The 14019-nt window shown below is 42.0% G+C and overlaps 1 protein-coding gene and 1 non-coding gene across 4 annotated transcripts in view; one reads left to right on the top strand and one right to left on the bottom strand.

Moving 5' to 3' along the window:
* FRMD3 (FERM domain containing 3) overlaps positions 1–14019 on the bottom strand; it is a 308595-nt gene that overhangs the window by 209891 nt on the left and 84685 nt on the right. The window lies entirely within an intron of this gene.
* On the top strand, positions 4339–4443 carry LOC115836085. Its single transcript, XR_004031089.1, has one exon. It is a non-coding gene; the product is annotated as a small nucleolar RNA U13 (small nucleolar RNA).

The following is a 14019-nucleotide window of genomic DNA, read 5'->3' as shown; positions in this document are numbered from 1 at the left end:
GTCAGGATGTCAAATCCTAACACCACCATGTTCTGGCTGAGTCACCTCAAATAAAATATTTGTCCTCATTGTGCCCAAGTTTCTTAATTTAAAAAATAAGAGACCCAGTTCACAGGATTGCTGTGAGAATTAAATGAGGTATTATTTACTAAAATGCCAATGCATTATCTGGCACATAACAGGTGCTCCATAAATGTGTCTTTTTCTCTTAAGACTCTACTGGAAGTCCCAAGTGCTCCATGCCCCAAACTAAATACAATGCCAGATGTAGATCTGTTTTGCTTCTCTTCTTTTCTTTGTTAGTTTGAGTACCTAAAGTTGGTGCTTCAGTGTGTGAGTCCAATTTCAACATTACTTCCCCTGCTGCATCCTTCATGCCTTTCTAATCTTCCTATAGGCATTCTTAAATACACTTCTCTAAGAAACAGTATATTACCTACTTCAAAATATTATAATATTTGATGGGGCATACCCACCTCTGCCACAGTCCCTACCACTCCCTATTGTCTCACTCCTGGCCCTATCTGCACAGAGCTGAAGAGCAGCAGCACATATGGCCCATCCCAACCCTATCATGGCATCACACAGCTATGATTCCATGAGGACTACCCTACTGCTGAGGTTGAATATAGTCCCATGGCAGCAGAGCCTAACCCAGCAGAGCAGTGGTAAGTCCTCAGGTGGCACCGGGCAAGTGGTAGCCTTGGCAAGGTAGGGAGGGAAAATGGAGGTGCATCTGCAGTCTTCCAGGGGTGACCAATACAGGTAGCAAGTCAGCACCAGCTCGGTTTCCAAAGCTCCACTGTATCTCAGAAGAGAAACAATTACTCAGGAAAATCAAGGCCTGTGAGCCACTCTCTATTCCCCTCCCTAAGACCACAGAGCGGGAAAAAAAAATGCTTGAAAGCAGATCTGATTTTCAAGCTTCCACTCTGCTTTCGCTAAGGTGATTTAAGCTAGCCAAACCTTCAAAGCCTCTAGCCTCCACGAATTTCACGTTATCTTGGCAGCAGTGGGGAGGGCAGTGACCAACAGTTACGTCTTCGAATTCTTTTCAGCTTTATTGGTACGGTTGGAAGAAGTCAAGTCAGAGCACACCTAGACAGCAACCTCATTGCAAATTCCCAGGCCTCCTTCAGCCTGTGGCCTTGCTCAGCTCACTGTGATGTAGCAAAATGGGCCTTGGGTGTCTTATCTGTATGAAACATGCTGTGTTTGAGGAGTGGACAGCTTGCTGAGCCATTGCAGAGAGCAAGGAGATAAGGAAGGAAAAGAGCATTCACGGAGGGGATGTCCTAGGGGTCTCATTGGAAGCTCTCAGGGGCTAGGGATGATATTCAAATTATTTAACAACAAAGGAAGGCGAGAGAGGACCACCAAATCAAAATGATTGCCCCACCAGTCCGGACTCCGGTATGTCGCACCAACAGCCCATGGAGAAAGTAATGTTATTATCCACATTTTACAATTTTGAAAACCTAACACAGAACTCTGAACAGCTCTACAAGCTTCCATCTGGTCTGCTGAGAGGCCTGCCCACTGCCTCCGGGAAGACAGAATGAGGCCAGTGAACAGCTGTAAAATATCTTTTAGAAGAAGGACATCTGGTCTGGTCCTGGGATCACGTAAGCTTCCTGGTTGAACTCTGAGGTCATGGGGTTTATTGTATTTACATGAAGAGCCATATTTTCACCAGAAGCATAATGCCATCAAATTGGAGGACACGACTTCAGAAATCACAGTGAGGTTTCTGCAGGCTAGTGACAGAGCTGGGTCCAGAACCCAGGCCTCTGGCTCCCACTCTGAGAACCTTCAGGCCACAGATGCACCCCTGCTCAGGCCCTTCTGATGTCTGTGGCATTGCACAGTTTGCCAAGCTCAGCTTTGCCAGAGGTGAAAATAGATGCAGAGGCATCTCAGCTCTAGACTCATGTTTGTTGATTGGACATTATAACCAAGTGATGGACTTGATCCCAGAAACTCCTATGAAGATTCAGGAATTGAAAGTTGGACTGAGGGTAAGGAAAGGTGGTATGTTAAGACTGGAAACTCATGTATTTTCAAAAATGATCAAATTGAGGCACTGTACCCTGTAATGTATGGAAATACTCTCATGTTGATCCAGCTGTTCAATTAAGAGAGTGCACCTGAGGCACTTAACTGGGTGCATTTCATGCCTCAATAACTTTTTTTTAAAAAAGGCAAAGCCTTAATCTGTTTATTCTTCACATTGAATGCCCCTCTAAAAAGCCTAAGCTAAAATTTAAAGATATTTACAGAAGCACCCGTAAAAAAAAATAACCAAGCCTGCTGCCACCCAACTGACAGTTTTTTAAAGCTTAAGCAAGAAAATTATATGGCAAAGCCTAGAATGCCTGCCCCACCTCCAGGAGCACAGGCATGTGTATGTGTGCACCCGTGCGTATGCACACACACACACACACACAGACGCACACACACACACACACACAGACACACACACACACGTGCAGTTCCAGCTTCTCAGACACAGCCGCATGCACACAAGCCTATTTCCTGGATATACTGTGACAGCCACTAAGTTAATGAGATCCCAACTGTCACCCTCAGTTTTTACATCTGTTTTTAGTGTTTTCATTCCAAGACTGTTGCCCAAAAGGCAGTGAAAGACAAAATGCATATTATCAGCCTTCTTCCTCCTCCTCTTTGGAATAGCAGAGTCCCCACGTGGCAGCCTGGAACAAAGACCCTCAGCTCCCTGGAAAGGGACTCCAGGAAGATGGCAGGGCTGGAGTCTCCATGCCACTCGCACCAGGTATTGATGGGCAACCACAAAGGCTGGGCAGGGAAAACAAAACCGTTAAACTCTCTAGAAAAATACAGTGCTGCAAGCCAAGTGCCAGAGCAGCAGCGGGGACACGCAAGGGCCTGCACTGATGGAGTAACTCAAAGTTGGAGCAGTGTGAGAAACACACTATTCCAAACTGGAAGAAGGGTGATCTTTCTGAATGGATACAATGTAGGAAATGAGGCTTTAATGAATGTCTGTTTAATAAGTTCCCAAATGTGAAGTATGTATAGGTGCTCTGAGGCATCAGCAATCCACTGCAAAATTACCTTCAACCCGAGAGCAACGAACACGAGTTCCCTAAATCATGAGCAATTTGTTTTTATGACAAAAACAAAATACACCTTTTTTTTAGCCAAGTCAGTGGAATTTTTCATAAAGAGTTTTTAAACAGTGAAGGGAAATATGCTACTTCAGCGATTATGCTGAGGTGCAAGATTAAGCAAGGTTAGATTGTATTTTCCATAATACACATGTACTTATTAGAAAAGGTAGTTTTTTAACTTCTTTTCAGAGCAATAGAGATCAGTGCTGGGAGCAGGTAAATTAAAAAAAAAAAAAAAAAGAGCAATAGATAGAAATGTTAAACTGCCCCACTCCACACACACACACACAAGCACACAAATACATACATCACACACACACACGCACACACGGAAGTATTGACTAGTCCCTCCCATTCTGTCTTTATTTTAATGGGCAGCAATGATTACCTACCCAGGCGATTGTCTGCAAAACACTGTGCAGGTGACACTGCCACACTGCAGTTTAGCCTGGGGCCAAATAGCCTGACAGGGATGCTGGCATAAATTTTTCACAGAATACCCGTGGCTAGCTTGTTACAGGATGTGCTGTGACATCAGGTTGAAGGTATGACCAGGCAAGAAAGTGAAGTGGGAGCTGTCAGGGGAGAGGTGAGAAGAGTATTATCCCCTCACCCACCCAAAATGAGCTGGCCAGAGGACCAGTCCCAGCCAAGAGCACTCAAATCAGAACTTGGTCGCTTCTCTGCCTCTCACCTTAATAGATAAAACTGCTTATGAATTACTAACAACTATTAATAATCTAACAATTTAACAATTGATAACTATTATAACTAATAACTATTTAATAATTTCATAGTTCATAATAGACATCTGTAAATTATTCATAACTGTCAAGGATCCCCAGTAGATTCTTGGTGGTTTGTGAGTTTAAGAGGAAGAACTAATTCCATTTCCTATATAAACCCCAAGTCCCAGGACTTGATTCCTCTTAACAAGATGTCAACAGAGGGAGGAGACTGGCAGGCTATCAATCCTTGCCCCCTTTTCTGGGCTCTTAGAACTTTCCAGCAGCCATGCTGATGGGGGAACAAATAACTGTGGCCTTCCTCCAACAGTTCTCTTCTAGCTAACTCAATCTTTGATGCGGTAGACGCTCCATATGTACACACTATTGATATCCTCCTGTGTGATATGGGAGCTGTCAAAAATCTGGAACCAAATCTATACTCAGAATGAGTTGGCCCGATCTCTTTGTATAGTTCACAAGCATGGTGATTGGGTGCTCAAGCCCATGTGTGAGGTGTGCCTCCCGCACACCTTGTTACAACGTAGACACAGGATCATCTGACGTAAAAAAGAAAAAAATTAGTTGGCCTAATTTCAAACCCTCCAGGTTTATGTTTAGTAATTAAATTACTCATCCCCGTATGAACTAATGCTTCAGATTTTTTTTTTTTTTTTTTGAGACAGAGTCTCGCTCCGTCGCCCAGGCTGGAGTGCAGTGGAGCGATCTCGGCTCACTGCAAGCTCCGCCTCCTGGGTTCATGCCATTCTCCTGCCTCAGCCTCCCGAGTAGCTGGGACTACAGGCGCCCGCCTAATTTTTTTGTATTTTTAGTAGAGACGGGGTTTCACCGTGTTAGCCAGGATGGTCTGCATCTCCTGACCTCATGATCCACCCGTCTCGACCTCCCAAAGTGGTAGGAATACAGGCGTGAGCCACCACGCCCAGCCTACTTCTTAGATCTTTTAACCGGAGCTTAAGAATACTTGTGAAAGAATTATCCAAATTTTTATTGCCTTTTTTTTTTTTTTTTGAGACAGAGCCTCGCCCTGTCACCCAGGCTGGAGTGCAGTGGTGCAATCTCAGCTCACTGCAGCCTCCGCCTCTCGGGTTCGAGCAATTCTCGTGCCTCAGCCTCTTGAGTAGCTGGGATTACAGGCATGCACCACCACACCTGGTAAATTTTTGTATTGTTTAGTAGACACGGGGTTTCGCCATGTTGGTCAGGCTGGTCTCAAACTCCTGGCCTCAAGTGATCTGCCTGCCTCAACCTCCCTAAGTGCTGGGATTACAGGCGTAAGCCACTGCACCTGGCCTAAAATTTTATTACCTTAAATCTCAGATCTTAATTTGAGTTCTCAAAATTAAGTCCATCAAAAGGGCTGAAACACTCATTCAAAAAACTAACTTCACACAGTGCAAGATATGCATTTGTTATATTAGTTTATAAGGTTCTCAAGTGCAAGACAATGTCTACGCTTTATTATATCTCCTCAAGAGCATACTGACAAACAGATGCTCAGAATCATTAAAAAAAATCTAACATAGAAATTTATGAATAAGTTCTAACTCTGCCCTGTCCAATAGGGTAGCCACTATCACATATGATGGAATAGTTTGGATACGGGATATGTTAATCTACTTTTTCAGCTGTAAATTTTGTAAAATCTAGATACAGATCAAGTATTTCTAATGAAAATTTAGCATCCTACTGAAGATATAAAGTATGCACAGAATTTCAAAGACTTAGTCCAGATAAAAAGAATATAAAATCTCATTCCTAATTTTTTAACATTGGTTATGTATTAAAATGAAAAGTTTTTAGATTGGGTTAATTCAAATTAATTTCCACCTGTTTCCTGTTTGTTTTAATTTTTTTTTTTTTTTTTTGAGACGGAATCTCACTCTGTCACCCAGGCTGGACTGCAGTGGCACGATCTTGGCCTACTGCAAGCTCCACCTCCCAGGTTCACGCCATTCTCTTGCCTCAGCCTCCCAAGTAGCTGAGACTACAGGCATCCGCCACCACGCCTGGCTAATTTTTTGTATTTTTAGTAGAGATGGGGTTTCACCGTGTTAGCCAGGATGGTCTTGATCTCCTGACCTCGTGATCCACCTGCCTCGGCCTCCTAAAGTGCTGGGATTACAGGCATGAGCCACCACGCCCGGCTCTTTTAATGTCTTAATGTAGCTACAAGAAAATGTTAAATTATGTATGTGGCTCATGTTATAATTTTATTCAACAGCACTGCTCTAGCTTGCTAAATATGGTGGGGTAACTAACAATAATAGCATGTTATTCATTTATTGTCACTACATATTAGTACATCTTTTGTAGCTATTGTAGGATTACAATGTTAATTATTTTCCCACACTCCTTTCATTCTATGTCTAAATATTAAACAAATATAGAAACCGAATGGCTGATGGCTATCCTAAGAAACAAAGGTGATTTATTCTACCACTGCCAGTGGGCAGCAGTAAATGCCAGTCATTCCAATCACTCCCATACAACCTGGCTCTTGGCTGGGCACAGATACATGAAAGGCAGAAACAGCAATGCTAGGGGGAATCAAGAGTTACACCCACATTTGCCATCTTAACCAAATATATTCACAAAGGAGGCCATTGAGTGTGATGTATGAAGACAAAATACCAGTCTTACTGAGAGCCATGAAAAGGCCTTTTGCAAACGATGTATTCTGGAGTACAGGTAGCATCTGAATTTTATTATAGACCCAATCACATCTCTATATTTCATCTTTATTTCTGGTTGTTGAGAAATTCCCAAGTTCTTTTTTCTTACCCATCAGAAAGGTTGTAGACATCATCAGGTATGTCCCCTTCTTCTCCTGGGGTCTCATTATACAAGATGGCACACTGGAACATCACACAATCCACCAGCCACCACTTCAGTAGCTTGCAGGGCTTTTATGCCTGTCTATTCATCTTTGCAAATATTTTTTAGGGCCTACCCTCTGTCAGGCTCTGTTTTAGGTACTGGTGTAATGTGACAGAGAACAAGGAAAATACAGATCATTGATGCCTATATTGTTTCTGCATCTTTTTATCATGCCACCACACTCAGGCTTAGGCATCACAGTAAGATCCTGTCTCAAAAAAAAATTTATAAAAACAATGCAAGCTAAGAGATATAAGAAGCCTAAAGAATGAAACACCAAGTTTGTTAATAGAACTCTGCCTATATCTGACAAGTAACACTTACTAACTTTTTAATTATGCAATGTTTGAAATATGCAAGAAGATATAAAGAAAAATGTAACAATCATGTACCCATCCGTCTTGAATTCCATATCCTATTTCTTCCCACCTTGACCCCACTGAATTAATGTGTATTAGGTCTGTGCGCTTCTTTATACTTTTATTACATAGCCACATATCCCTAAGCAATATGTGGCTTGACATGTTTTTAAATTGTATATCGATATGGTTTGGCTGTGTCCCCTCCCAAATCTCAGCTTGAATTGTATCTCCCAGAATTCCCACATGTTGTGGGAGGTACCCAGGGGAAGGTAATTGAATCATGGGGGCTGGTCTTTCCCGTGCTATTCTCATGATAGTGAATTAAGTCTCACATGCTCTGATGGGCTTATCAGGGGTTGCCACTTGTGCTTCTTCCTCATTTTTTCTCTTGCCACTGCCATGTAAGAAGTGCCTTTTGCCTCCCGTGATGATTCTGAGGCCTCCCCAGCCATGTGGAACTATAAGCCCAATTAAATCTCTTTTTCTTCCCAGTCTTGGATATGTCTTTATCAGCAGCATGAAAACAGACTAATATATATATACATCAGTGTGTTTTAAATCGGTGTTTTTAAAAACTTACCTAATGTTGTGATAAGCAACTATCTCTGACTATATCAGAAACCTCAACAATTTACCAAGTTTGCTGATAAAAATATATTTTCCTTTTACTCACCACCCAACTGACATATAAATGAGTATAAATTTAAATATTGCATATGATTATATATGTGCATGTATACAGCAGACAGAGTGCACAGCTAGAATAATAAAAAAGCAGTTCAGTGTGTTCCATAATCACTAAAAATATTGAAGGAGGAACTTGGAAATCACTTGCATACATGGGGGCATTTTTCCAAAATAAACTTTAAATTAGAATTTTTGAATGCTGCAAAATATACAAAAAGGTTTACCATGGAAAGTAAGCCTCCTCCTGCCCTCACCCACAAGCCACCCAGTAACCTGCCCATAGGTAACCAGTGTAACTTCTTATGTATATATCCAGAAATATTCCACACAGACAAGCAACCATGAATATATTAATATTTTTGTCCTCTTTTTAATAGAAATGGTAGCACCTTGCTATTTTCATTTGATAGTATACTTTATAGACCTTTTTATATTGATGCATATGAGCTGCCTTGTTCTTTTTAATGGCCGCATCCATTGTATAGGTGTGCCATGCTTGATTTAGCCTATCTCGTTTATGGAGAGGTTGTTTCAAATCATTTGAAACAAACAGTGCTGCTGTGAAGACTCCCTGTATACATTTCACAATGTTCAAGAATATCCACAACACAAAACCTAGAAATGGAACTGTTGAGTCAGAGAGAGGTAAGTAGAAATAACACATTTTGGTAGCTATTACAAAAGTGTAATAGAAGTTACACAATTTAACTCCCACCAGACATTTATAAGAGCATCTTTTTCCCCACTGCCTTTGCCAACGTAATACACCATGTGTTATGTTCATCAAACTACGTGGCAAATGGTATCTCAATGAGGTTTTAATTTATGAATTTGTTTTAAATGCTTAACAAATTCTGAATTTGAAAAGGAATAAGCGTAACTTAAAACAATACAGGCCGGGCACAGTGGCTTACACCTGTAATCCCAGCACTTTGGGAGGCCAAGGTGGGCAGATTGCCTGAGCTCGGAAGTTTGAGACCAACCTGGGCAAAATGGCAAGACCCTGTCTCTACAAAAAACACAAAAATTAGCTGGGCATGGTGGCATATACCTGTAGTCCCAGCTACTCGAGGGGCTGAGGTGGGAGGATTGCTTGGACCCAGAAGGTCGAGGCTGCAGTGGGCTGTGATCATGCCACCACACTTCAGCCTGGGCATCACAGTAAGATCCTGTCTCAAAAAAAAAAATAATAAAAACAATGCAAGCTAAGAGATATAATAAGCCTAAAGAATGAAACACCGAGTTTGTTAAAAGGAAGGTGCTATAAAACTCAAGGCATGACACTATACCATAAAGAGGTTTATTAGCTTCATCTGGGCAATAAAGACAAATATCTACTTACAATATTGCCCAACCTCTTATATAAACTAATTCAGATTGTTGACACACATACACACTTTATAAAAACTCAGGATGTATTCTCGCATACAGAGAGAACCATCCAGCACTGGTCTGAAGTTCAACTACTCAGAAATATCAATACTACAGATGAGTGGCTGATTTAGGCTGTATAGCATTCCTGGACTTAACTGGTGAAAAAGGTGAAGAAAAGAAAGGAAGATGAAGGGCAAATTAAGGGTAAAAGAAAGTGGTTCTTCTCAATGTCACACACACCCTCATTGACCCCATGATTGTACTGTCCTTCAGATCAACAGTGGGGGTGGATCCTGTGGATACCAAGATCCATGAATGTTCATGTACCTGACATAGGATGGCATAGTATTTTCATATAATTTGTGGACATCCTCACACAGACTTTAAAACATCTCTAGATTCCTTAAAGTGCTTAATACCATGTAACTGCTATGTGAATAGTTGTTACACAGCATTGTTTAGGAAATAATGACAAGAAAAAAAGTCTGTACTTTTCACCACAAAGGCAATTTTTTTCTGGGTATTTTTTAATCCGTGGTTGGTTGGCTCCACAGATGCAGAACCCATGGGTATGGAGGGCTAACTGTATTCTTGAAATTTCCTAAGACCTGATCTTGAGTGTTCTCATCACAAAAAATTGTAACTATGTGAGGTGATGAGTATGTTATCTTCATTGTGGTAATCACTTCACCATGTATACATATATCAAAACATCACATTGTACACTTCAAACATATATAGTTGTTATTCCTCAAGTATACCTCAATAAAGCTGAAAAAGTAAATAAAATAAGTAACCATGAAAAAAATAAAATGAGCATATTACCTCTCAAAAAAAAAAAAAAAAAAAAACAGGAGCTGGGTCACCTAGATTGTGAACCAGGGCTTGGCTCAAGTGAATCCTGTCAAGTTGCTTGAGCCCCATGGCCACTGGCTCCTTGTCTATTAAAATGAAAAGATTGAAGTGGATTTTTAAGGTCCTTCCCAGATGAAAGACACCACTGGTACTACTGATTAATAGATGATAAGTGGCTTTTCCAAGAATGAAAATGGACAGGGGCTTCACTCACCTTCATTCTAACATGCATTTGCTGGACACAAGGCTATAGCCTGGGGGTGGTCAGTAACCACTGAAGCCAAAGAACAGAGATTTCTACAAGCATTAAGTAAAAGTACTGTAACCCCAGGATCTGGCCAAAGAGTCCATTGACAGGCATATCTGTTGGATCACATACCATGACTGAGAGGGATGAGACAAAACAATCTGAAATCTGGTATCAATAAGGCCGATGAGGATTAAAATCAGTGGGACAAGAAATTCACTCAGCTCAAGACCCTTGCAATGGTACTGGGTATTGTACATCTAATCACACCTACCATAGAGCCAAAGAGAAAACCTCCACTAAATGAGCTTCCTTCCACATCATCAGCTACAAAGCCTGTGACAGGCGAACTGGTCCTAAGGATGCCCTGCAGAGGTGTATATCCACAGAAATGAAAAGCAAGGAGATTCAGAAAACAAGAAGAGTACATCTATAAACTCAAAATCCAGCAAAATGCAAGTCATCAGAAAATATCCAAATCAAGATACAGGCATAATGGTCATTTTTATCAAATACAGAAATTCCATCAGCCAAACAACAGACACTAAATGAAAAGAGGGACTTGGTGCAGAAAAAAAATTAAAGAAACAAAACTGAAGACCTAAAATAAGAAGGTAGTCAGTTGGCCAAGCACCATTTTCTACTTATGAATTAATTACTCATTTGCTTAATATATTTTTATTATTCTAGACATTTTGTTATACTCAGCTACCTTTCTGCCACCTGTTCATCAAGTTATTTTATTGTTCATTAACTGGACCCACCCAACAGAGTAAACAGAGAGAAAAATTAAAACTCCTGGAAGTTGATCTTACTCATGTAAGTAACAACAGTAAAAGGCTGTGTGACATCACACAAGAGGCAGGAAGAAGAAAAACTGAAATTGAGTCTTGTAGAGAATCAACAGATTCCATTTGTCCATCACTTAAGAGCCTGTGTGGCTGTTAACTCCACTGACACTCCCTAGAACTCTGGCCACTTGACCTGGCCTTAATGTCCCACCAAGCATCTGGCTTGTTCACTTCCAACTTCCTACCCCGGCCTCCTGAATTCAGACTCCCCACCTGGAGCAAGTATCCACAAGCAGACACGTCTGCTACTATGACTCACATGCTCTCAGCCTCACCCCTAATTTCAGCCATGTCTGGGTGGACCATTGTGTGGAGGTTTCAGCTCACTTCAAGATGATAATATCTTACACGTACCTCGCAGCCTCGGTTCTCCCCAGGGGCGTCCCCAAGACCACAGAGGCTACTGAGAGATGCCTAGACCTGTGCACATGCACAGTTCACAAGTGCAGGAGAATGAACACTCTCAGGGCCCACACTCGACCAACAGGGGAGAGAAACTGATGACAAATGCTGCCCTGGCCTCCTGGCCTCAGGGCTGACAATTCTGAAGCCTCCTCAGAAGTCAGCTGGGATGAACTGCCATGGCCAACAGCAGTGACCTCAACCATGCATCTGTCTTAGTCGGCTCAGGCTGCCATAACAAAATATGACAGATGGGGTGGCTCAAACAGCAGAAATTAATTTTTTCACAGTTCTGGAGACTAGGAGTCCAGGGTCAAGGAGCCGGAGGATGGGGGCCTGGCCAGGGCCCTCGGTTGTCTTGCAGACAGCTGCATTCTCATTCTGTCCTCACACAGCCTTGCCTCAGTGCATGCGCACTGGAGAAGAGAAAGAGGACAAGCTCTCTGGTGTCTCTTCTCACGCGGACATTAATTCCATTGGGCAGGGCCCTACCCTCAGGACCTCATTTAACCTTAATTATTTCCTTAGAGGCTCCACATTGAGGAGTTATGACTTCAACATATCGGTTTCCTGGGGACACAAATATCTAGTCCATAACAGCATCCTTACTACTTCCCTGCCTCAGTTCTACTCTTTCCCTGCCTCAGTCTCCCCACTCCCTCATTCTGACTTCCTGGAATCACCTCCCAAATAAATCACCTGCACATAAGGCTTCTTCTCCGGCCCTGCTTTCAAGATCCCAGCTAAAACGGCACATCTCCTGACATTGCACTCTGATGCCACCTGGCCAGATGTTCTCTGCCAATCTAATACTAATCCCTCTCCCCAAGTTCATCTTCTGTTCTCAACCCTCTCCCAATTTAACCCACCTATCAACTATACTTTAAGTTCACCATCAAGTTATTCAACACATACATTTACTGGGTTCCTATTACAAGCCCAGATCCTAGTGCAAATGCCCATAGGTCTCAAGCAATTAATATGTCGGGGGTACAGGGCCAAGCGGAGCAAGATCCCTTGTGTCCTGTGTCCAGTTCCATAATTTTCACTTAAAAATGGGAACTTTTTATTTTCATTGAAAAAGGGATCTTTTTTCATTTTGTCTCATTTTAACTTAACTTTGTTTTATAATGATGTAAAACATGTACATGGTTTCAAAGTCAAATATACCAAAAAGGTACATTCAGAAAAGAGTAATTTCCATCCTTTCCATCTGTTTTCCCCTTGCCCTTCATGGGTAACTTTATTAGATTTTTTTGTTTATTCTTCCACCTAAAAATATATAAGCAAAGCAGCCCAATTTTTAAATGTTAGTAACTAATTTAAATCTATTTATTATACAATACAGATCACACCATCATCTTAGAGCTTCTAGTTTGACACATCTGTACACATTTCTGAGGAGGCAGCAGGAAACAAACACAGCCCCTGAGCTCTTAGAGTGTGGAGGTGGGGACAGCCAGGGCGAGAGGCACTTACCACACAGTGTGACAAGTGCACCAATAGGGTCGGAGGAAGAGCAATGGCCCCAAAGATGGCCATATCCTTATCCCTGCAACTCATGAATGCCCAAGGGAGAAGGAAAGTTGCAGCTGGGATTAAAGTTACTAACCCAATTACCATGGATCATACACATAGGCCCAAAGTAATCACAGGGTCCTTAGACATGGAAGAAGGGAGCAGAGGAGTTCACAGTCAGAGAGAAAATTTGAAGATGCTGGCTTTGAAGATGGAGGAAGGGGCCACAAGCCAAGGAATGCAAGTAACCTCTAGAAGCTGGAAAAGATAAGAGGTTCTCCCCTAGAGCTTCCAGAAGGAACACAGCCCTATTGACACTGTGATTTTTAGCCCACTGAGACCCACTAAGTTTCAAGCCACTAAGTTTATGGCAATTTGCTACAGCATCAGTAGAAAACTAACACATGGGATAAACCCAGGATGCCAGTCTTGAGGGAACACAGAGTATCAGGGAAGGCTTCCCAGGGAAGATGACATTTGGCTGAGTCCTAAAGGATGAACCAGGCTTGTGGGGTGGGAGGTCCAAGAGAAAGTAGCAGATGAAAAGGCCTTGTGGTATGCAGGGAATTTCAAGGCATTTAAAAGCAGCAAAAATCTTAATTCCTTCAGGAACTTCCCTTTTTTTTTTTTTTTTTTTTTTTTTGAGATGGAGTCTCACTCTGTCATCCATGCTGGAGTGCAGTGGTGCGATCTCAGCTCATTGCAACCTCCGCCTCAGGGTTCAAGCAATTCTCCTGCCTCAGCCTCCCAAGTAACTGGGATTACAGGTACCTGACACCACACCCAGCTAATTTTTGTATTTTTAGTAGAGACGGGTTTCGCCATGTTGGACAGTCTGGTCTCAAACTCCTGACTTCAAGTTATCCAACCACCTCAGACTCCCAAAGTACTGGAATTACAGGAGTAAGCCACCAATGCCTGGCAGCAATTTCTCAAAGATTCTCT

The sequence above is a fragment of the Nomascus leucogenys genome, chromosome 1a (genome assembly GCF_006542625.1).
Source record: "Nomascus leucogenys isolate Asia chromosome 1a, Asia_NLE_v1, whole genome shotgun sequence".
Classification (NCBI taxonomy): Eukaryota; Metazoa; Chordata; class Mammalia; order Primates; family Hylobatidae; genus Nomascus; species Nomascus leucogenys.
This window is presented reverse-complemented; position numbering and strand designations above follow the sequence as displayed.